Below are 24,344 nucleotides of genomic sequence, written 5' to 3'. Positions count from 1 at the left end.
GCTTATGTTCTTACCTCTCTTGAATTGTTCCAGTGCTAGCTGACAGTGAATGACTGAAATATAAAAGCAGCAGAAGAAAGCAAGCAACTCAGTGCAATTTGTGAGTATTCTGCACTGTTAAAATGACAGGTTTTCATACTTTTTGGAATTCGTAGCTCAAGAAGTGACTCCTGTTTCATTTTCTATTCACCAACTCGATTTGCATTCCGCCCCTCACACTTCACAACAGAATAACAAACGGCTTCATGTGCCACAGCATTCCCCTGTAGATTCGGTTTGCACTATGAATTAGGTGACCCCGAATGAAATATTTTAGTGTTGGCTCAAATGTGAGGAATTTAATGAACCCTCAAAAAGGAATGCTTGCAGAAAATGCCAGCAATTCAAAGCGTGTAGGCAGCATGAACAGACCAATTCTGCAATTTCTTTTATCGCGGGCGGTGCTTTCCGAGTCGATGGCTCTGCATTAGAAATGAGAAGTGCTGAACTTTAAACACGTTCTTGCCATTACTGCTACTCCTGCTGCTACTCCTTCGTCCTCGAAAAAAGAAAAGACAGGCATGTTTTGAGTCTCAAAATGATCTTCTGGATCCACAAGAAACGTGTACATTTGATTGATTCCACAGTATTTTGGATGTACTGTACTTATAACTTCCATCGAAGAGAGACTTCATCAGTTGCATGAAATTGAAACTTTCGACTTTTTGTCTGGTATTGAAAATATGTTTAAAAAAAACCATGAACAATTTTCTAACAAACAACTCATGAACTGGGCAGGTTCTGGCGCAGCCTCTGTTCTGTGGGCGACAGCGGGACCAGGTCGTCTGCAAAGAGCAGGAACTCGATTTCCATAATTAATGCAGATCAGTAAATCAAGGGACAAAACAATTATTGCGCCCGGCTCCTCAATGGGCTTTGACGTGCTAATGCGGTGGTTTAACAGTCCGGGTGTGGCAAGCCTCTAATGTCTCCCGACTTCGGCAAGAGGCACCCACCTTTCATTGGAAGACAATGAACATTCTAGCCGTACATGTGAATATAGCATAAATACACAAAGGGATTGGGTGAGCTCCCATCACAAAAAAAAACTGCGAACCTGCACTACAGCGACCACAGTACAGTATGGAGACCAAGACCTTTTACGGGAAGAGACGGGGTGCTTCTGCCGCCCCAGCTTCCAAAGAGCGAAGGGTAAGCAAATACAGCAGACTTCATCTGAAATACGTGATTACAGCGTATATTACAAGGTATTATTGCCATTTTGAATTTTAAATTCAATTATTATTATTTCTTCGTAGCCTGTTCTTCAAGAAAACACCGCACGGGCAAAACGATCTACCACCAGGACAGTAAAAAAGAAAGCGGTAAGACGGAAAAAAAGAAAAGTTTATTTTGACTTCTGTTCCGCGACTGATGAATACTACTGTGTGACTTTATTTCTTACATGAATTATGTTATTTTGCCACAGGCCGTGGGTCTCTGCTCTCGGCCACTGGCCAGGGTGCCAACCTGTAGAAGCAGCACCTGTGAGGAGACATTTCGGCAGCAGCGGGAGCAGTACGATGCATTACTGGGGAGGACTGGGAGGCTAGAGACACTCCTGAAAATGCAGAGGAAGGAGACAGTATGTTCCAGCAGTCAAACAGTTGAGCAGCTGTCTCCCGAAAAGTGCCTCTCCCCTCCGCGCAGGTTGCAATGCCTGGCGGAAGCTCTGCCCCCCGCAGAGCACACACCGCCTCAGGACACTCCATCCCGGCCTCTCAGTTCAGCACCGCGCAGGAATCTGTTGATGCTGTCCCCGCTGGCTATCTCCCCCCAGGAAGCACAGCGGAATTCACAGACGCCAGTGGGACGAATAATTCTCCCAGATGTCCAACTGCTACCCATCACTCAGGAGATGGAGGGATGGTTGTACTTGCAGTGCATCGGCATAGACGGGAAAGCAAGAGCCGACCGCTACGCCACCCTCATGTTTCGAAATCTTGTGACTTTTGAAATTTACTGGGGGTGGACCACGTCTGTAAATTTCGATGGGTCCAGAGGCAAAAGTGCCTTGCCTTGCAATCTCCGGGAAACCATTAGTAGCATGGTGAATCGGAGATTCTCAACCCTTACTTTGTGCGACTGGAAAATAATTTGTGATCAAATCAACGAAATGCTTCGTAGAAGGAGGTGCTCTTTTCCTCTCGTCTAACAGTCTGTCCACAAACAAAACAGTCCTGTTAGACAAGAGGAATGTAAAAAAACAATTACTTTTGTCAATGGAAACCCCTGTGTGTGTCTCTCTCTGCTGGATGTCCCTCTCACTCTCTGCTGAATGAATAAAAGCATTTTTATTAAATACAATCGAGAATAGTTTTGTGGTGTTTGTTTAGATGAAATGTTCCTAAAACGTATAATGTAACAAAATTAAAGACGATTAAAATCTGTAATCTTTCCACTTGTACTGTATGTCATCGGAAAGTTTCTGCTTTGTGTAAGGATGGTATCAAAAAGTAATCTTAAGTGGTGAGAAAGCTGTGCTCAATGTATTTAAGGGACTTAAAAGTAAAAGGAGATGCTTCATATTGCTTGACTAATTTTAAAAACTAAGTTATTAATGCAGACGCTCCCTCGGTGCCACGCCGGGTGTAAAGATCAAAATATACATTCATCCCAGGCAGAGGCCGAAGAGCCCGGCTGGGGTGCGCGGGGACATATACAGTACAGTTTGCATACGGTAATATGTTTATGCTCCTAAATCAATCTCTTTTATGAGCATGTGAAAGGCATGGTGAATCGATTGTCATAAATTACTGTACTTTGCATGATTGGAAACAAATGCGTGATTGCGAAATGCTGATGTGTTACTTTTACAAAGACGGTCAATGAAAAAATGAATGTGGACCAGGGCAATACTTTGAGTTAACACTTACAGCTTGTCCAAGGTCATTCATTATTAATACTATTAGTAATATCTTCGTTAAAGACTTTGATGGCCACAGCTCAAACACGAGAGGTTGAGCTTTATTAGCTCCACCTTGTGGAAATTCCGGATACTATTATTTTACTTGCCGTATTATAGGAGAATTTACGGTAACTAGCGGTATTTACCGGTAACTCGCGGTAGACTGCATACAGCGCACCGGAAAATAATGCGGTATCGCCCTCGCATTTTGAATGGCTGCATCTGTATGTGTAGCAATCTCTCTCTCTCCTTCTCTTCCTGGTGATCTGAAGAGCAGGACTTTGTCCTCTTAGTGGCTCTTGATAAAATATTTACTGGGTTCAGTTAATGATTAACTCACCAGGGCTGAGTGCTGAGCTCTCAGAGGCCATCTCTCTCTTTCCTTCTCTTCCTGGTGATCTGAAGGGCCGGACTTTGTTCAATTCAATTCAATTCAAGGTGCTTTATTAGCATGACCGATGGGTACAATCAGTGTTGCCAAAGCAAATAAAAATAATAAAATTAACATAGAACAAAACAAAAATTAGAAGTAAAATAAAATCTACAGACATGTTACAGACATTTACAACAAAGACATATTATATAATATTGACATATACTGTAGGCGGCTGGAGCATTATTGGGAGACGGACTCACTGTTCCTCAGGCTGTGACAGGAGATCACATACTGGGCTGCCAGATCAACTGAGTTCCCTCCTCCCTCTCCCAGTAGGATTGGGACCTGTTGTGGTTTTGGCAGGTGTGGGAACTCTGGGATTAGATTTCTGAATTTCGGGAAGAATGTTTCTCTAATCCCAGAGTATCTGTCACAGTGCAGCAGGAAGTGCACCTCTGTCTCTATTTCTCCCTGCTGGCAGTGGGAGCACAGCCTGTCCTCTCTGGGCAGCCAGGTCTGCCTGTGTCACCCAGTTTCTATGGCCAGGTTGTGGTCACTGAGCCTGTACTTCGTCAGGGTCTGTTTCTGTTTGTTATTTTTTATTTTGGTCAAATATTCAGCTAGTGTGTATTGTCTGTTTAAGGTTCTGTAGCATTCCAGTTTATGTTCTGTTTGTGTGTGTGTGTCCCAGTGTGTGAGATATTGCTGTTTGATCTGTGCTGTGATGTGGTTGAGTCTGGGTTGTGGTGCTCTAACAGTGCTGTCCTGAGGCTGGTTAGTGTTGGTGTGGCTCAGGTCGGTGAGCCTCAAGACCAGCTGGCTCAGGGGGCTCTGTTTTGTGCTCAACTCTTGGCTCAGCAGGGCTTTGTGGTGGTAGGAATTTTGGTCACTGTTTTTTAGGTGAAGCCAATACTTTAATATTCTTTTCTGTGTGTTTATCAATAGTGGGTACTGGCCTAATTCGGCCCTGCACCCGTTGTTAGGAGTTTTTCTCTGCACACGGAGGATGATTCTACAGATCTCCATGTGCAGAGTTTCTGTGGGGTGTTTGTCCCATTGGGTGTTCTCTCAGTGGCCCTTGACAAAATAGTTGCTTGGTTCAGTTAATGATAAACTCTTCAGGGCAGAATGAAGACTTGAGCGCCACCTGATATGAACATTTCTGGTTTATCTAATCACTTAGGAATTTAAAAATACTTTTTTTATTTTTCATAAGAAAACTCTCTTGTTTGGGGTTCTGGAAAGTTGATCTCAAAGGATCCCTAAAGCACTTTACAGGCGGGGGCCCCACTTAATCCCATTGTCAAACAATCAAGATCTGTACTGACCAGCAGTCAGGACACTGGGGTCCACACCCCTACTCTCACACACAGTGTCCAGGGATCTGTACTGACCAGCAGTCAGGACTTTTTTTATATTTATACATACTGTGTGTGTCATTGTCGACACCCCTACTCTTACAGTGTCCTGTCTGTGTCTGTGGTTTGTAACCTTTCTTATGTTCAGACAGATAAGGGAGAGAAATGGACTCAGTGGCTCTTGATAAAATATTTACTGGGTTCAGTTAATGATTAACTCACCAGGGCAGAGTGCTGAGCTCTCAGACGCCATCTCTCTCTCTCCTTCTCTTCCTGGTGATCTGAAGGGCTGGACTTTGTCCTCTCAGTGGCCCTTGACAAAATAGTTACTTGGTTCAATTAATGATAACCTCTTCAGGGCAGAATGAAGACTTGAACGCCACCTGATATGAACATTTCTGGCTTATCTAATCACTTAGGAATTTAAAAATACTTTTTTTATTTTTCATAAGAAAACTCTCTTGTTTGGGGTTCAGGAAAGTTTATCTCAAAGGATCCCCAAAGCACTTTAAAGGCGGGGACCCCCTTCATCCCACCTGCAAACAATTGAGGAGAGGGACTTTAGAGAGCACAGACTGAACCCTGACTAAACAACACCCCTGACCAGCAGTCAGGACACTGGGGTCCACACCCCTTCTCTCACACACAGTGTCCCAGGATCTGTACTGACCAGCAGTCAGGACACTGGGGTCCACACCCCTACTCTCTCACACAGTGTCCTGGATCTGTACTGACCAGCAGTCAGGACTTTTTTTATATTTATACATACTGTGTGTGTCATTGTCGACACCCCTACTCTTACAGTGTCCTGTCTGTGTCTGTGGTTTGTAACCTTTCTTATGTTCAGACAGATAAGTGAGAGAAATGGACTCAATACCCAGTCCCAGTTTACACTGGTTTACAATGTGGGACTTCTGCACTGACACGACCCCACATGTGTCTCCACAGGAGATGGGAGTCCTGTAACGTGTCTTTAGACAGAAACCCGCCAGAACAGACACATTAGAAGCGACCTGGAGGAGAGGTCAGAGCGGGGAGAGTCTCTGGACGAGTATAAAAACTGGGAACTTCGCTTTTTACAGCAACACTTTCTGATTAAAGTGTCCAGTTACTTCACTCTGAAGACAATTTAAAATAACAGTTAATATTTCCAGAAATGGAGTAGTCAGGTGATATCCTATGAAAGATTTGGTCTCCTGACTGTTACTCTCACTAATATAATACCATCTGTGATGTTATCAGTCACAGTTACTCCGACACCGGGTCTCATTACAGCTCATTACATTAATTACAGTTAATTGACTCTTTATCCTGAGTGTCTTTAGTCGTGAACAGAGGTCCGTCAAGTTTCTATTCGCTTTATCCAGTACAAGGTCGCGTCTTTCATACTAATGAAATGTAAAGAATGAAAACTAATTGAAATGAGCAATAAAACCTGGATTTACCAGAGAAAAGGGGGACCAGTCACAGAGGGCCAGTCTCAGCAGTCCGGTCACAGTAGTCCGGTCACAGCGGGCCATTCATGAAAGTACAGGCCGTTGCTCCATTCACTTTGTGGACACATTGTATGAATCTTGGCAAACACTCCCAGATAAGAACATGCCTCCCGAACTCAAGTAATGGATGAAGTTGTTCGTGCTGTAAATTCCATCAAGGCCAGTACAACACGTGCACAAATATTAAAGATTATTCTAAAAATTAAGCATAGGATGATAAGAGAGGCAGCCTTTTGCTACTACGCACCCAAACTGTGGAATAGTATTCCAAAAAATATTAGAGGGGCTGGCTCTGTGGATATTTGTAAACAACAGCTCAAAACCTATTTTTTTACTTTTGCTTTTACTTGATTTTTCATACATAATTTTAGTGCTATTTGTATTGTTTGTGCATGGTTCTTTTAATTTGCTATTGTTGCTTATTTTAAGTTATGAGCACTTTGAGTTGCAAACAATTGTATGAAAGGTGCTATATAAATAAAAAAATATTATTATGTGAGTATTATGTGAGTAGGCTGTGACGATTTTTAAATCTACTGTATGTGTTTATTTTTAAGTTTATTAACCCCAAAAAAGGTCTCTGAAAAAGGTTAAGAATCCCTGCAATAAATTATACAAATTACAATTTACAAGATTTATGCAATAAATAACACTAGAAGAGATAGATATGAGGTATTTGGCACCATCATTATATCCTGAGAATGTGAAGTAAACAACTACATTGTGTCAGACAGGAGCTAAGAGCAGATAAGAGACAGCATGTCTATACTATACTGACAGCTATACTGTAGATAAAGACTTGAGACAAGCCTTTCTCCGGTACTGAGTGAGTAGTCAGGCCTTGTCCTCACTGGTGGTTACAGAACATTGCATGGTCAGTTTCTCTGAAAGAGATAATCTTGTCTCTACACACCCCTCTGGTTGCCTGGATAAGGCCAAAGTAAACAGCCATTCTTATTAGGATGGTTTTGACCATCATGGCCTCAGAGATGTTCTTGATTTTGCCTGTAACAGAAGAGGAAAGGAATTCTAGATCGCACAAGCAACAGGAATATTATTAAAGTGTAGCTCGGGGTGAGGAGTTTCAGACTGTACTTAGACCTTGATCTAGCAGTGGTTTAGCACTGTGAAATATTTTGCAGGGCCTTTTCCATTCAGAGAAACAGACTGTTTTGTCTCAGCTAGTATCCTCCCTGAGTGCTGCTGTGAACGATGTGTTAAGGGACTTTTGGGAGTCAGGGCTCTGATGGGACTGAGCTGTTTCTATTTTTAATTTTTCTGTGTGTAGGGCAGTATGCTGCACTGGGTTAAAACAACTGCATCATGTCATGTTGTTGATATAGTATGTCTCCAGCTATAGATAAAGACTTGAGACACGCCATTCCCGGTACTGAGCAGTCAGGCTCTGTCCTCACTGGTATTTACAAAACACTGCATGGTCAGTTTCTGGGAATGAGATAATCTTGTCCATATGGCCAGGTTAACACCCCACTGGTTGACTGGATAAGGCCAAAGTAAACAGCTGTTATTGAAATACTGTATATTACTACAGGGCCTGTATCTATCGCCATTTAAAAAAACTTCAGCATCATAGTTTCTGAAGCTGGTTTAAAAAGCAGGTAAGTTTCCACACCAATGGGTGGACTTATATGACAGTTTACTACATTCAATATTACAGTACTACAGTAAAATGTACAGTCTATTCTATACAGGGATCTGTACGAACACCATCCCTGGCCATTAGACTGACCACAGCATCCAGATTCTACAGCTGAGATAACAGCACTAACTATTCCTCCATAGTGGGTTTTTATCACTTCAGTTAGCAGTGACCATGACAATAAGGCTGAGCTTCACCTCTGAAATTATTACAGTAGTACTGAGGTGTTAACTAATTTAATTAGCAGTCCAGGACAGCTTAAACTTTCACTTTATCCTGTCTGTCCGTTATTTCTAACGGCCCAGGTCTCAGCTCAGATAGCTTAGCTTACCCAGCACCTGAGACCCCAGAGTCTCCTTTCCATTACAGATGAGTCAGAGCGGTTCTCAGGTGAGACTCACTACAGCACCAACACCCACCTGAACAATCCAGTCACACTGAAAACCTGCAGGCATTAATATGTGGACCTACACAATTCAAAGGAATAGGAGACTCACTTGCTGAAAGAAAACTCCATACTGTTATGCCACGGCCCCGGAGGACTCATCATTCCACCTCACATTCCAACACAGTTCCCAATTTGCCCATTTACCCCTGCCTACTTAATGCTTCTTCACACTCTCCCCTGGGCTCATATGAGGGTTTTTCCTGGTTAGAGCTACTTCTATTTTCACTACGACTTACTACTTGGTTTTTGGCTTCCTGACCCTGGTTTGTTCTGTGACTACGTCTCCTGGTTTTGGTTTTTTGTACGTTGGGTATCATTCTGGTTTCTACTCTCGGCTTCCTCATGGCTCCACATCTGGTTTTGTACTTTTGCACCAGCTTGTTTAATACGGCTTTCGGACCTCGGATTGTTATATCGACTACATCTCTGGAGATCGTTATGGTTTTCTGCATAGGGCCCTCTCTGCTATTTCGTAACAAGCAGTGGTTTAGAGGACGCACTGTGAAATTATTTGCAGGGCATTTTCCATTCTTAGCTAGGGTCCTCCCTACATCCTGCTGTTAACTGTGTGGTTATATCCTTGGTGCTACAGGAAAGGACCTTTCTGAGATGGCTTGGCTGTGTTTAGTCAGGGTCTTTAGGATGTCACGATATTAGTTCCCCCTCCTTAAGGGTGCTCCAGCCCTTTCACTCAAGACTTCATTCTGTGCACCTGTTTCCCCATTCCCAGCCCACCTTAAAAGCCAGGCGCTGACGCTCATCCGGGCTCTGCATCTGATTTCCGTATCGTGCGAGTCCGGGACCTGGAAGCGCCTGGTCCCGTTCAGGTTTAACCTCTGTTCCCGTTCCTGTTCCCGTTCCTGTTCCCGTTCCCTGTCCGCCGGTTCCGACCCGGCCTTCGTGGTTTTAACTTTGTGTTTTGATGGATCTCCTGGTTTTGGACTTTCTCGTGTGTTTTTGGATACTCTAAGGATTACTCTTTGGGATTGTTCGCCTCGGCCACCCCTCCCCCGTGCACCAGCGCACCTTGGACACGCCCCCTTGTCTTCAGCCCCGTATTCCTGCATGACGTTTCCCCAGTGTTTCCTCACTCCGTCGGACTGTGTCGTCCGCATAGGGTCCGGAAAGAACTGTTCGTTACATAGGAGTCAGGACTCTGACGGGAGTTAGCTGATTGCAATTGTAATTTAAGTATTTTTCTGTGTAAAGAAATGTACGCTACACAGGGTTAAAAAAATTACATCATGTCAGACAGGAGGTATGCTAGAGGTAACAGAAGAGACGAGACTGGCTGTTGGTGATACAGTATGTCTCCAGCTACAGATAAAGATTTGAGACACACCTTTCCTTGTATAGAGCAGTCAGACATTGCCCTCATTGGTGGTTATAGAGCACTGTGTGGTTGGTTTCTGAGAATAATGTAATCTTGTCTGTATGGACAGGATAAAGTCAAAGTAAACTGACATATTTTGTGTACTGCACATTTCTACGGGGCCTATCTCTATAGACATTTCCACAGTATCTCCAAACTTCCTCCTCACCACTGGGCAAGGGCGCTACACTAGTTTAACCCATCAATCCCAATCCAACAATATTTAGACAGGTTTATGAGCTGCACCTCAGACCCTTTAATATAACCAGATTATGTGAGTTGTCTCAATTGCAGGTGTTTTATGGAAACAATTCAATTAACATACAAAGTAGTCTAAAACCTGTTCTGATTAACTGTTTAGTGCTTATATTTCAAAGTTTTATATTAGAAAAATGTAGTAGTCTCTATAGGAAGTTTTCTTTCTTTGGGATTTCCGCGAATAGTTTATCAGTATGAAAAGTTGAAAGTGAAAGGAAGGATAGTTACTTACTCCCTGTTCTAGTCATGATAAAACTCGAAAGTGAAAGGAAATGTGTGTTTATAAAACTCCAGCGCGGTAATCCCCTTCACCACCTTACCGATTCGCACCACAGAGGAGGACCGGAGGATACAGGTGAGATGATCATTTGTTTCGATCAGTCACAATCTCAAACTCAGCACAGCCTTCGGACAAGGAGGTATCGTGTGGCGCAGATTGCTGGCATGTTAGATTTCTGCTTTAAATTAGTCTGAACTAATAATAGTTTTGAAACTAATAGAGAGAGCCCCCACTCTGGACCTGTTTCAAGTACAAGAAATGAGATTAGTTTGGAGTCTAGGCTTTTTTTGTTACTGACAGGAGGTTTAAACGTAACTATCGAAAACTCCAGGATAAAGGGCGCCGGACAGGATAGAGCTGTACAGCTTGTAACTGTCGCTTCCTCCTGTTCAGATACAGCTGTAGGAACGGTTTTAAACAGACTCGCATTATACAGAACGCTGAGTTCACCGCATTTAACAATATGCAGCGATCGAATGGATTAACCCAAGTGTCTCCAACCTACGGTATCTTTATCCGGCCCGAGAACAGAGGAAAGCGTCACCACTACATGCTTACGCGCAAGTGTTAAATTAAATAACCTTTACCTCAGGTTCACGTTTGTTGTGCTTGAGTTTTCTTGCATTGTTTTTTTACATCGAAATGTCAGCTAAGTGGAGAAACGTTGACGAAGAGTGCCGTATTTTTAATGAGAAAACTATTTCGTGATTGAAAGCGTTGTGCTTAATACGCAGAGAAACCGTCGCTGTTCTCAAGGAGTATAATATCCGAAGGCATTACGATACGAAGCACAGAAATACTCAGATGTGATTGGCAAAATGATTTCAGATAAAGTAGAAGCACTGAAGAAAAACTTAATTTATCAGCGTGAAATATTTAAAAAAGCGATCACAACAATCAGAATCCATTGTAAGGGCGAGTTTCAAAATAGCACGTCATAGCTAAGGCAGGGAAACCATTTACTGATGGGCAGCATATACAAAGAAAAAGTTGCTTTGCTCGAACAAATATACCTGTCATCTAATACAACTGCTCGTCGCACAGAAGACCCGGGAAAAAACGATTATTTTGCACTGTATTCATCATCTTTCATCAGCAGGCTTTGTGCGATAAAAAAATACAATTATCTGAAGTAATGGATAGTGACAGTGAATTTTATACGATAGTCCTCCCTTAATCATCGTCAGTTTAAAAACTTCCTATCTGAAATCGAAAGTGAATATCCGGACGTTCCGTACCACTGAGGGGTTCGCTGGATCAGCAAACCCAAGTGCTAGAGATTTAGTGAATTACGCACAGAATTCGATATTTTCATGACTCAAAGGACACGACCTATTCTATAATTTCAGATTTGTTTCAAATTTTATAATTTCAGATTTGTTTTCACTCGTAAAATCCTTCAGACAAAAATTCTTCAGACAATAATTCTTTTTGGACAAACAAGTGGCAGCAAACAATTTTGTTCAGTTCGCAACTTGTGAAAAGTACAGAAATGAATGTGCCGAACCTTTTCCGATCCCGTTCACTTTAAATGTGATTTCACATTTGAAGCAGAAATTTCAGGACCGTTTTCAAGATTTTAACAGTATCTCACAGAACATAAGATTGTTCAAGAACCCTTTTGCAAGTGAAGTTGAAGATCTTCAGCCTGAATTGCCGCTCGAAGTAATTGACTTTGCTGCGAATGACTTGTATAGGGATCTGTTTAAGGAAAATGATTTGTTAAACATAAATCACTGCCTGAAAGGTGTTTTAAGAACATTCCACGAGCAACTTTTCTAAAGTTTTCTGTCTTCTGCCTCCACGTTTTGTGTGAACAAACATTTACAAAGATGAAACAGACATTCTGTCACTGAAGCAATTCCAAATATCGCATTAAATTTGCACACATGTATGTGAATATTTCTTCTAGTTTTATTTGTTCATTTGAATATTACAATATAAGGGGTTTCATTTAATTTATTATAAGTGTAAATTGTGTTGTTTATTACGTATTCCTCCATCATAAAATACCTACCCTCCCTGTGTCTGGCCATCTGGCCTTTCTTCCGAAGAAAATGTGGCCCTCGAGGAAATTAAAATCTGATTAGGACTGAAAATCTTTTTTTCCAGTCAATCTTTTTTTCCAGTTAAACAGATTCAAGAAATGTTCTAATTTCATTTTCAAATACTTTGAAACAATACAAAATCCATAGAAGTGTCTCCTCCCACATTTACGTTAGAGAAATGGGTATTTGTTGCTTTAAATTAGACATTTTATCATTTCTGATTTCTCCTCTTATCGGAGAAGCTACAGATATAAAAATATTTAACCTAACTGACTAACACAAATGCATTTTTTTGTGGTTAAAAGCAACATATAATATAGCTGATTTATTGTGCACACCAGATCATCGTTGTAGAACTGAGCTGTGGTCAGGACCAGAGGGGAACCGCACAGAAATTGAATCGTACTGACCGATTCCAGCACAAAGGTAAGCGAAGGAAATCACTCCTAATACCAATTGCAGAGGACTTGGCAGCTGAAATTAGTCGCTATCTCTGCACTAAAATATATCCTCTGTTGCAACAAACACAAACAGCTGCTGCCGTCTAGAGGTTACTACACTAACCAAGTTAGTACAGTGCTAAGCAGATCGCAAGGGAAAGTTCTGAATGACGGAGAAATGCATTACTGAAATAATATCGTTAATATGAACTTAATTTAAACATTAGTGACTGTTAATATACTGTATTGAAATATAAAACTGAAATTGTATTCCAGTCTTGAAGCAAGTGTCATCATTTTGATCATTTGTGATAGATTTCTGGGAGACATACTGTGACGTAGATTAATATTCTATGGAGTGAAGTGAACTAAAATCTAGGCAAATACACCTTAGTAAATGGGACTCCTATAATGTTTTTGCTTTCTTCTAGTTCTGCTTCTAATAGTCCCAGTAATCCTATGTTTGCCTTCATAGTATTTCATATACATAAATGTAGCTGTCAAAATCTCAACATTGAATAGTTTGGAAGCGCAGATAGAATAGATTAGTAACGATGGCACAAGTGCCCAGAAATGCAAAGGTGTTTATTGTGAGGATGTGTCTTTCGACCTTTTCGGCTCATGATTACAAGACAGGCCACTGTGTCAAGATCATTCAATTTCAACGAACTTTCAGATTTAGCACGCTCTGCTTAAGCTCCGGAGTACTTAATGCGGTACTATCAGGAGATCATCTCCAGCTCTGAGTTCAGATGCAACGAAAACTGCTGGGGACCAAAAAAAGATGGGGACCAAATGAACTTGTGTTTAGTACGGTGCTGAGGGTTCAGCATCGTTGTTGTTCAAATTAGCAAGAACTGCCGGTGCTCTGAATCAGAGCTTTTCAATTAGTCTGTTCAGTGCGTTAATATGTCAGCCATAATTATTCATTTATCTGTCTTGTGTTAATATATAACTGAATGTTCTTGGCAATTTAATGTTAATTTGAATTTAAGAACGGCATTTATATTGAAATAAACCAGAGAAGGTAACTGCTTATGAGATACTCAATTGCATTTAATCACAAACGAACAAACGATAATAGCAGGTGCGTGTTAAGCTTGAACATGTATTATAGCAGTTTTTATTTCCATTGATAAATTATACTGATTCATACAGAGATCCTTCAGACAAATAAAGCAAACACATTGCTATTTCGGTGTTATAATAGGCATAAGCTACTTTTGTGTCTGCAATAATTTTAACGTAAGTGTTATGCAACTTCAGGGGCTGCATTTGTTGTAATGTTTGTTGTACAACTCATCTACATTAAGAGTTTTTAATTAAAATAAAGGCGCGTAGTGCATTTTCCTTACAGCTGAGTGAAAACAAATGTTACACAAAGCATCATCTAATGTCCAACAGCGTTAGTCATTTTATTTTTTAAATAGAATTAACATCAATATGTGGATTTGATCTACAAAAACAAGTTACATTTACAGCTCTAAAAAGGAAAACGTAGAGCTCTGTAACAGATCTTTTCAGTTAATTGCTGTTCCTCTGATCTTGAAATTTTAAAACCACCTTTTCCTTGTCTTTCATGTGGTCTGTGTACTATTCCATTAACAGCACCGTCACTGCGGCATGTGTGGTCTTGCTCAACCTTGTTACCGACTGGATGGGCCTCCTGTTCGTCTCCAAATCTTTCCGCACATTTCGACACCATTATTGTTGGACCACAGCCACAGATATGAGAAAGGACACTGTTCCAAAGAATTGTCTTAGATTATCACTTTTAATAATATGTTTTTTTTTTCTTTAACTTACCCATACCTTTGCCTATACAGTACAACTTATTCTTTGCATCCCCAATATCCCTGCTTTCCCTGAGAAACACAAGTGAAGAGTCAAATCCCAAAGAAAAATACAACAAATCTATTCAATTAACTCCCAGATGTAACAGAACACATGTAAGAATTACACTCCATTTCAATTTGTATTTCCTTGATTTCAGTTCTCTTCCCTCCCCTGGTTATCTGAAAAATTAACTATCACATACAAAAGGGTTAGTGTTAGGTTAAACATGCATTATCTGTAGTACAGCTACTGATAAAGATAGATATTAAACTTCATTATTAACAGATTACACTTTTATTAATAAATACTTGTATTGATAAATAATTGTTGTGTCTGGAAAGCCCCTCAAGTATTGTAGGTAAATTTTACAATAAATGTCAAGCTAAAGATGCTAAGTTCATCATTTAGTGAAGGTATCATTTCCACTATGTTCAGGAAAGTTCTAATGGGATCCCGTGCTTAGTCCGCTACTGAGTTGCTTAAAACCTGTGAAGAGGTGGTTTAAATTAATCTACTACTACAATAATATGTAGAGGGCAGCAGTTGTTACTTTGGGTTCATTGTAATTCAGGACAGGTTCAGAATGGAGCTGTGGACAAATTTCAGCCATGTTCATTGCATATGATCTTAAGTTTGCTCACTAGTTTTGCACAGGCTGAACTCCAGTTGGTTCGCTGCTTTGGGGTCGATACAATTGGTCCCTTGAGTTATGCCACCAGGAGAAATTATTTCCAGATTTGTGTTTCTTTTGTAAAACCCAAAGCACTGGAAACACATTTTGCTGAGATTAAGTTAAAAATAAGGATATTAAATTATCAAAACATTAAACAAGTGAGATCCCATGTAAGTAGATAAAGTCTCAAAACCATCCTGTTTTATTGTTAATTACGGTTAAACCAGTAAATCTGAGATACTGAAGTTTGGAAATATGCAGTACATACTACAATGTTGACAGATAAAATTGTATTATTCAAAGTTTAAGGCTGTTTTAAATGCACAGTGGAAACAAATGTAGTGAGACTGAAACAGAGCCCTTCCTGTAGTTGTGACAGTGTGTCCCTTACTATGAAAATTAAAACAAGCAGCTATGCAGTTGTTGGACATGTTAATATATCTTGTTGAATGGAGAGTGCAATTTTTATATTGAATTTCTCTGTGCAACTGTCTGGTGCTACAGCTGCCTGTCAGTTCCCAGGTGTGTGAGTCACTGTTCATATGACACCATACTACCCAAATTAATTAACATTCCTACATGGCAGAGTCACAGTGGAGCCTGTGTAACATATTTTCTTGAGAAGAGGAAGGTAAGCAGTCCTTTTCCTCACAGTGAGGATAGTTTTACATGGGTCAGCTCTGCTGTTATTATCAGGAAAAGACAGGTGTGGAAACATGCTCACAAGCGAGTCATGAACACGCAATGTATACACATTGGATAATATGAGCACATATCTTCTAGACAATTCCTGGAAATAATAAAAACATTAAGAAAGAAAGGCAAAACAAAATGTTAGATTATACATCTATTAGAGCAGAATGCAAATCAGGGAATGTTATATTAGTTTCAATTTAAGCTGTCAACCAGGCCTCAACTGTCTGTACTTACAAAATTAATACAGAATGTTTCAGGGGACATTATTCCATCTGGAAATGGCCTCTGGACATATGACAAACAGGAGTACTAAAAGGTTAAAATCACATAATATAGTAATAGTAAGGCCTCATTTGGTATACTGTGTACACTTTTGGTCACCACACTAAAACAACAACAACAACAACAACAATATATATATATATTCCTGTTAGAATTAAGTCTGATAACTACCAGATACAGTTTGGGACTCAGGAGAATGTCCTACACTGACAGACTGAAGGACCAAAGCCTTTATGTCTCGAACAGAGAAGATCAAGGGGATTTGATAAAGTATTCAATATCCTCAAAGGTACTGACAAATTCATCACAATTAAATACAAATTAGAAGACACAAGTGAGGACTACATGGAAGTATATGTAAAGCTGAGAACAGGAAGCTGTGCATCAGATGGTTTTGGAGGGTTGCCTGAATCTTCAGTAAATCATGTACAGCACATGTGACTAAAGGTTAGGCACTGCTGTAAGCACTTTCCAGCACAAGACCAAAACCATGTGTCCGAGGTTACTGAAACACCAATAGAAGGATAAAACAGGTCTTGTGATCTGGTGTTTATCACCACACCAACCCTTAGATGACCATATCCTCTGAAAACACAGCCAGTTTAATGTGATAATTACCACTGTGCTGAATATTCCTAATTCAAGATAAAGGTGAGGTTGATCTGTGTGAATTCAAATCCAGATTCCTTCAGTTTATTAAAACAGATGAGTTTATTAGAAATACAATTAATACAACAAAGGCCTTTGGAAAGGAAAGTGGAAATGGTTGGAAATAGAGAATTTGAAAAGTGCAAGTTGCTAAGTTATAGAGTAGTGTTAACAAAGTCAAATTCTAATTTGAAGTTAATAAATACATATATATATTAAGGAACAGTGCAAACTAAAAAAGCTTTGCGTCCGTATTGCTTATGTCTTGGATAGCGGGGAAGTAGGCATCATCTGGTGCGGATTTGTTAAGTAGAAGACTGCTGTGACTCTGCTCAGAAGCTGATCCAGAGTTGCTGTGGAGCTCATGTAGATGGGCTGCTGGCTGGAGAGGGTGGAGCAGTGGATCAGACTTTACTCCTCTTGTCTAGCTGAGCTCTTTGTTACTTCTTCTCCCTTGTCTGCTGACTTCCTTTAGACTTGACATCCACTAGTAGGACCTAAGGTCTTCTAAAACTTCCAGACTTCCAAAGTGTGGCTCTTGGCTTGCTCTATTGATTAGCCTCAGACAAAGACATACCAGAGTCTTTTCTTCCAGGGTTCTGATTGGCCAGTTCAAACCTGTGATTTGCATATCTTGCCTTCAGAAATTTTTATTGCTTCTAACAGGAAAGACAGGATAAAATATCCAATAATTGAGAAAACTCAAAACTTCTTCTGAGTAAAATTTACAAAGTTAATATTAGATTATTAGATTTCTGACCTACTCATGCTTTGCCCATTCATTTGATACCAAACAAGTACAGCCTGTTTATTTCTGAAATGATAATGATGAATTATATTGTATTTTAATTTAATAATGTAGGTTTAAGCTTTCGTAAGGGAATGAAACATGTGGCAACACATCCAGTACTTAATATAGTCTTTTATCAATACAGAATGAAGGATGCAATTTTAATAGGTCAAAATTCTGACTTGCTTTACAAGCAATTGGAGAGGATTGTATCCTCATGTATTCACTAGACTCAAACCTGGACCCTCAATCGATGTTGATGGATCAGAAAAATCTGAAAAATCCTTACAGTAATGCTTGTTGTAACCAGGATTCCGACTGTTCCAACTGTTTAATTATGAATTGCTCTTTAATTTAAGACCATACAAGTGATACAGTAGTTACAGGCATTTGCTCAGATATCCATTGTTTCTCTTAGTTTAATGCAGTTGGTTCTGTTTCTTTTAAATGTGATAAATAAAATATCTATTTATGGATGATTTTAAGGTATGTTTGGTCAGTTCCTTTAAAATGAATCTTAAAAAAAGTCCTTCTTGCATTTCTTACTAAGTAGTGGCCCTTAAATTATGGCCTTGTGTCAGGTGTTGGGAAATCACCTCTCTTGACTTGAGAATCACTAGCCCTGTTTTGTTCTTGGCTAAATGGTTTTATGTCTGTTTCAGTACAATTCTTATCTCTCCTTGAGAGAGGTTCACAGTCCTTCTAGCCTTTGTAGAAACTCAAAGAATAATACATTCCCCATTATTCAGAGATGCAGGCATGCAGACTTGTTAGCAAAGTCTGGAACAAGCTAGACAGTAATATGGTTAAATTTAACAGCCTGTGTGACATTGTGTGGGTTTTAGCGACACCTTTCACCGGTTTCAGGCTCAATATCCCAGACAGAAGTAGAAAGTCAGCTTGTAGTCGCTCCATATTTAGCTTTTCGGAAGGTTTTTAGGGCGAATGTTAAAACTCAGTTAAGGATTTTATTTCTCTGAAGTAGAGAAGAGAGGATTATCTGAGCTGAAGGCTCATGGTCCTGGCATGAATGCTAGAGTAGCCACTTGAGCCTTTAATATAATGCTCCTAATTAAAGGTGATGATGATTAGAGAGATATTCACTTGGCTGTTAGGGAAGAGTGATATTGGTTTTCTCGTGTGGGGCCCTCTGGTGGTGATTAGAGATTTGGGTTGTGATTCGGGAGGTGAATTTATTTTGTTTTCTATGTGACACCTGTCTTTATTTTTCAAGAAACAGCTGAATGAGTCCCCAGATCAATTAACTAACTACCAAATGGGAAAATTAGCCAAATGGCATTTTTCATATTTGTATTGCTCTAATCGAGTATAACCATAGGCAAACCAGTTTTCCCACAGGTCACATTTTTATGCCATCCAGTCAGAGCTGACTTCATGGTTTCAAATAATCTTGCATAAATCAGACCTCTGTCTACTCCCTTAAGTTATTTGTGATCACAAAATAATGAATGTTGCCTAGCTGCTGTTGAATCAGGAGTTAGTCACCAACTTATAATACTGTTCCATTATATAATCACTTCCAAGTTATGACTTTGACTTATAATGCAAATTTCAGAATCAATTTGTATTGCGGGTTCAAGGAATTGTGATAATGTGTAAAACTAATCAATATACATTAACTGTTGACAGCTATAGTACGTATACATGTTTTTACAGTCAATTTGTTGTGGCACAGGTATCCTGAATGAATTAATAAGAATCAGAACCTATAGAATTTTTACAAAATTCACATAGTATAAAATAGTGAAAAATGAGTTAATGTATTCTTAAGTTAGTTTTCTCTTATTTTACCAGGAGCAGAATAGGCATGATGGCAACTCCACAGATATTCATTGAGATCCAGAATGATAAAGTTGTACTCAATGAGAGGGCAGCTGAAGTTCTGTCAGGAATGACAGGTGTTGCAGAGGTGATTGGCATTGTGGGTAAGCACAGGACTGGAAAGTCTTACTTGCTGTCTCGGTTCTTTAATGAAGACCAAGGATTCAAAGTTGGACATGGAGTGGAAGGATGTACCAAAGGCATTTGGATGTGGTCCAGACCACACCCTTTCCACACAAATGCCTGTCTCCTGCTTCTGGATACTGAGGGATTGGACGACTGTGAAAATAGGCTCATAACTGATAAGACTATATTTTTACTGACAACACTGCTGTCCAGCAGTATAATCTTCAACATCAAAGGATGTATCGACAGAAGCGCTATTGAAGAAATTCTGTATCCTTGGGAAGAAAACATTTTAAACTATACAACAATATAAATTACTAAAAAAGAAATCTTGAGCTTTACATAATCCTCCAATTTCATGAGCAGATTTAGTTTTCAGTTTAAAGTGAATTCTGGGGTGAGCTGTGGTGATCTTTGTTTATGCTGATTTGTGTCACCCATGATGCCCAGTACTGTTACTGTACCAGCTGTGTGGAGTTGTCTAATTGGAGAATTAGTTAATATCATTGCTGGGTCACTTCACTTCACCCCTTTCAGTACTGAACCACAAGTACATATGTGCAGTCAGAGTGTTAATGAAGTCTGCTGTAAAATATTTTTTATAATCTTATGACAGCTTCTAATCATATTCTAATCATATGAAACTGAAACTGAAACAATCTAATTATCTAGAACTGCAAAAGTCCAATAAAAGCCAAAATAAAAGCCAAAATCAGATTTCTGGAGCATTTCAACAGGACATTACAGGAAAAAAAGGACAATGAAGACTTATATTGGAATTTAAAACAAATATCAAAATTATTGTTTCTGACTAACAAAGAGATTATAAATAAGAAAATATTATTATCCATGTTTAAACCAGGTGGTGCATTGGCACTGTGATTATCATTGCAGCCTTGCAGCACTGGGGCCCTTGGTGTAATTCCTGGGGTGCTCTCTGCATACTCTTTGCATGGGTTTCCTCCAGGTGCTTAACCAAGTGGTTTGGTAGAGTTGGCCCTGGTGTGAGTGTATGCCCTGTGATGGATTGATGTCCTGTCCAGGGTGTATCCTGCCTTTTGCACATTGATTCCTGGGTAGGATCCATCTCTCCTGGGACTCTGAAATGGACAAGTGCTTATTGTAAGTGATGCAGTGTTAAGAATTTTTCAAATAATAATAATAATAATAATTGCTTACACTTATATAGCGCTTTTCTGGACACTCCACTCAAAGCGCTTTACAGGTAATGGGGACTCCCCTCCACCACCACCAATGTGCAGCATCCACCTGGATGATGCGACGGCAGCCATAGTGCGCCAGACCGCTCACCACACATCAGCTATCAGTGGGGAGGAGAGCAGAGTAATGTAGCCAGTTCATAGATGGGGATTATTAGGAGGTCATGATTGGTAAAGGCCAATGGGGAAATTTGGCCAGGACACCGGGGTTACACCCCTACTCTTTTTGAGAAACGCCCTGGGATTTTTAATGACCACAGAGAGTCAGGACCTCGGTTTTACGTCTCATCCGAAGGACTGTTCAGTGATTTAAAAATATCAGCAATGTTAAACTCTATTTTTTAATTAAAGGCCATTATCAATGTGACGTCATAGATTTTTTTTTTCCTGAAACCCAGTACAGCTGCCTCTTACAAGTTGTACATCAGATGTCTTTCGTCAGTGAGGAGAAAAATAAGTCACTTAAAGATTACCTTCCGAACTTGTTCTATATACTGATAAGAGATTTCCAGTTTGAAGAATTTGATCATGATAAGTTTAAGGACAAGTTTCTGAATGCCTTGGATAAAGAAACAAAGACAAAATATAAGGAAGTCTTTGACAAAACAGAAATTCATATTCTGCCACAACCAGCTCTTGGGAAAGCGCTCAAGTAAGTATACTTTTTATTTATATATAATAATATAATAAACTATTCAGGAATTGCCAAATACTTAAACATTTTGTTCTTGTTTTTGAAAGTTTGCTGTGCTTTATATAATTTCTCCTTTCCAGTGTGTGTACAGTATTTGAAAGGAAGGGTCAAATATCATCTGTACTCAACAGACTCTGCTTACTTCTGTCTGTAATTTCCTCTCAAACTCAAACCTTCTGTTTTTGTTGTCCCCTCACATCCTTGCTAATGTATTAGGATTTGTTTTGGTGAGGAAAAAACAAGTGAGACACAATCTATTCATAGATCATCTTTTCTTCCTTATTTGCTTTTCACCTCTGCTAAACAGTTTTGTTTTCTGTCACTTAGTCTTACCCCTTTACCCCTATTATTTTGATTTGCCTGACATCATAATATGATATTAATTATCACTCTAATTATTATAATAATTATAACATTCTACTGTTCCTAAAATCCTATTCTATCTTACCTGATGGATCCACATTTTAAGTAGTAAACTATAATTTATAAATTTAAGTAAACTATAATTTCTATTTACATTTCTTTATTATATGTAAGTTTGGTAATAAGAGCATGCTTACTTAAGTGTTTTTAACATATGTACTTGATTCTTCTTCAGAAAACTCCCGGAAATGAAAGATGAAGATTTAGACCATGACTTTCTAACATCACTCAACACCTTTGTGACCACTGTTCGTGATAAACAGTCTGCTCCCAAGGCAGTGAAAAGTCTCGTCTGCACACCAGGAGGTAAAGCCTTCACAAGCAGCTCTGTTAAATGACAGTGGATATTCAGTTATGCGACTGTTGTCAATTACATCTCTTGATTTTCTTGTTCAAATTCTAAAAATGGAATGAGCTGACGTAAAAAAGCACTTTTTTTAGCACTTTGGCTTTACACTTTGGACAGTACACCTGGCTGAGGAACTGACAGTGCTGGTCGGAGATTAGTGTTGCCTCCTTACTGAAGAAGGATGAGCATGAGGGACCTGCTGCAAAGGATGTTGGGGTGGAGGGAGGGGTCTGTTACATTGGCACATTGAAAATGTCTCCATTTTCATCCTTTGTTTTAGCATATTTATGGGACAAATTAACCTCTTTTATACTGGGAGGTAATAAAATAAAACACATGGTTTTGGTTCCCCAGAACTATATAGTGTATTCAAGAGTGATCATTAAATGAGTAAACTAAGATGTCAATGCATAGAGAGACTTGGGTGAACCCATGTTCCCAGGCTATAGGGTGAGGAAACTGTAAGCCCAGTTCAGAGAAGAGTGGCTGAGGGGCTGGTGCAGAGGTGGAGACAGGGGGAGGAATGAATTCATGAGCAAGGAGGAGAAAACGTTTACGTTTACAGTATATACACTGATATAAACTGATCATTGTGTCAGTGCTGGTGTACATTAAATAAATAATAGTAAGGAAAAATTGTCACATTTTGTAGCAATAATGTTTTGTGATTGTATGTATGATTCTTCTTCTTATAATACCTTGAAGAAACTAGAATTTAAAATGCAGTCCTCATCAGAATTCAAAGAACGAATAATTACATTGCAGATTTCTAATTGCAGTTTCATTTTTATTCCTCAGTTTCTGGTGAAAGATGTGATATTTTTCCTGAAAATACATATTTGCTTTGTTACATTTTCGTGCAGAAATGTGTTTTTTTTTAAACAGGGACAACCAATGAATTTTTACATCATTAATGTTTCAAATAATTCTGAATGTTATCACTGCAATTGTTGCAATACTAATGTGTTTCATTACTGTATATTGATAGTAATAATATGAAAAGTGTGTTAATGAAAGAATATGTATTTTTTAATTAAGGAAATTACTTCAGGAATGCTCACAAATTAGAGCAGCTGAGGGAAAATCCATCTTTGTTTTTAATGTAAACTACATTAAAAACTAATTTTATTAATTTCTGAAAAATCAGTTAACCAAATGTAAAAACTCGTCTCAGCACTTATTTTACTGCTGAGAATATAAGAAATGAGATATAAGCAATCTTCTGGGAAGAAGTCAAAATGTAATCTCACCCCCTTCACCAGGTGGAAGAAGATTTCCCAGAGAGAAAGAAATGCTTCTGTAATATCAAAAAAGTCCATGTGGCCACTGACAGCAGCACCTGGAGGACACAAAGGTTCTCCAGTATTGGACTCATTCAGTGAAGAAAGGAAACTCAGCCCCTTGGTCTTTAATTTCCTTTGACATGTTGCCCCAACTTTATGTCTGGGAATGTCAATCAGATGTGTCTCTTAATGCCTCAAAGTGCAAATATGGATCTCACACAAAGCATGATAAATATTAATGTTTACTGCCCTGTAATATTATTAAATATTTTTAAAATCCTGGAAATATTACAAAGAACTTTTCATTATTTTATTAAGTGTTTGAGGCATTAAAAGCATTACAGGTGCTGTCAGTTCCAGTAATTACTGGTTGTATTATTATGGTTTTTCAGTATAAATATACACATTTTGTTTGTTCTCATTTGCTTAATCTCAACATATCACCACCTGACATTACTCTTTTCCCCTCTGTGAAGCCTTTGTGGAGCTGGCTCGCTCCTACATCAACATGCTGAACAAACAAGACAATGTCTGTCTGACAGTAGCTGCTCTGGAAATGAATGAGGCCTGGATAAACAAAACATTTCTATTAGCAAAAGATAACATGGAAAATATTGTCACAGAGATGGAAGTTCACCTTCCACACAATGAAGCTGCACTGTGCAAAGACTACAATGAAAAATGTGACAAAGTAATTGAGGAGTAAATCTAAAAAATAGTTTGTCATTAAATACTAAATACTAAATTAAAATATCAGTAGAGAATGAATACTGTACTTGATTTCATTGTTAAATAGTTC

At 39.2% G+C, this 24,344-nt stretch overlaps 1 long non-coding RNA gene across 1 annotated transcript; it reads left to right on the top strand.

Moving 5' to 3' along the window:
• Window positions 1–10,145: 10,145 nt before the first annotated feature.
• LOC138243148 (uncharacterized) lies at window positions 10,146–24,156 on the top strand. Its single transcript, XR_011191992.1, has 6 exons — window positions 10,146–10,270; window positions 12,585–12,669; window positions 19,424–19,846; window positions 21,200–21,448; window positions 22,089–22,219; window positions 24,022–24,156. It is a non-coding gene; the product is annotated as an uncharacterized lncRNA (long non-coding RNA).
• The last annotated feature ends 188 nt before the right edge of the window (window positions 24,157–24,344 follow it).

The sequence above is a fragment of the Lepisosteus oculatus genome, chromosome 14 (genome assembly GCF_040954835.1).
Source record: "Lepisosteus oculatus isolate fLepOcu1 chromosome 14, fLepOcu1.hap2, whole genome shotgun sequence".
Taxonomy (NCBI): domain Eukaryota; kingdom Metazoa; phylum Chordata; class Actinopteri; order Semionotiformes; family Lepisosteidae; genus Lepisosteus; species Lepisosteus oculatus.
Note: the sequence above shows the minus strand (reverse complement) of the source record. Positions and strands in the feature narration are given on the sequence as shown.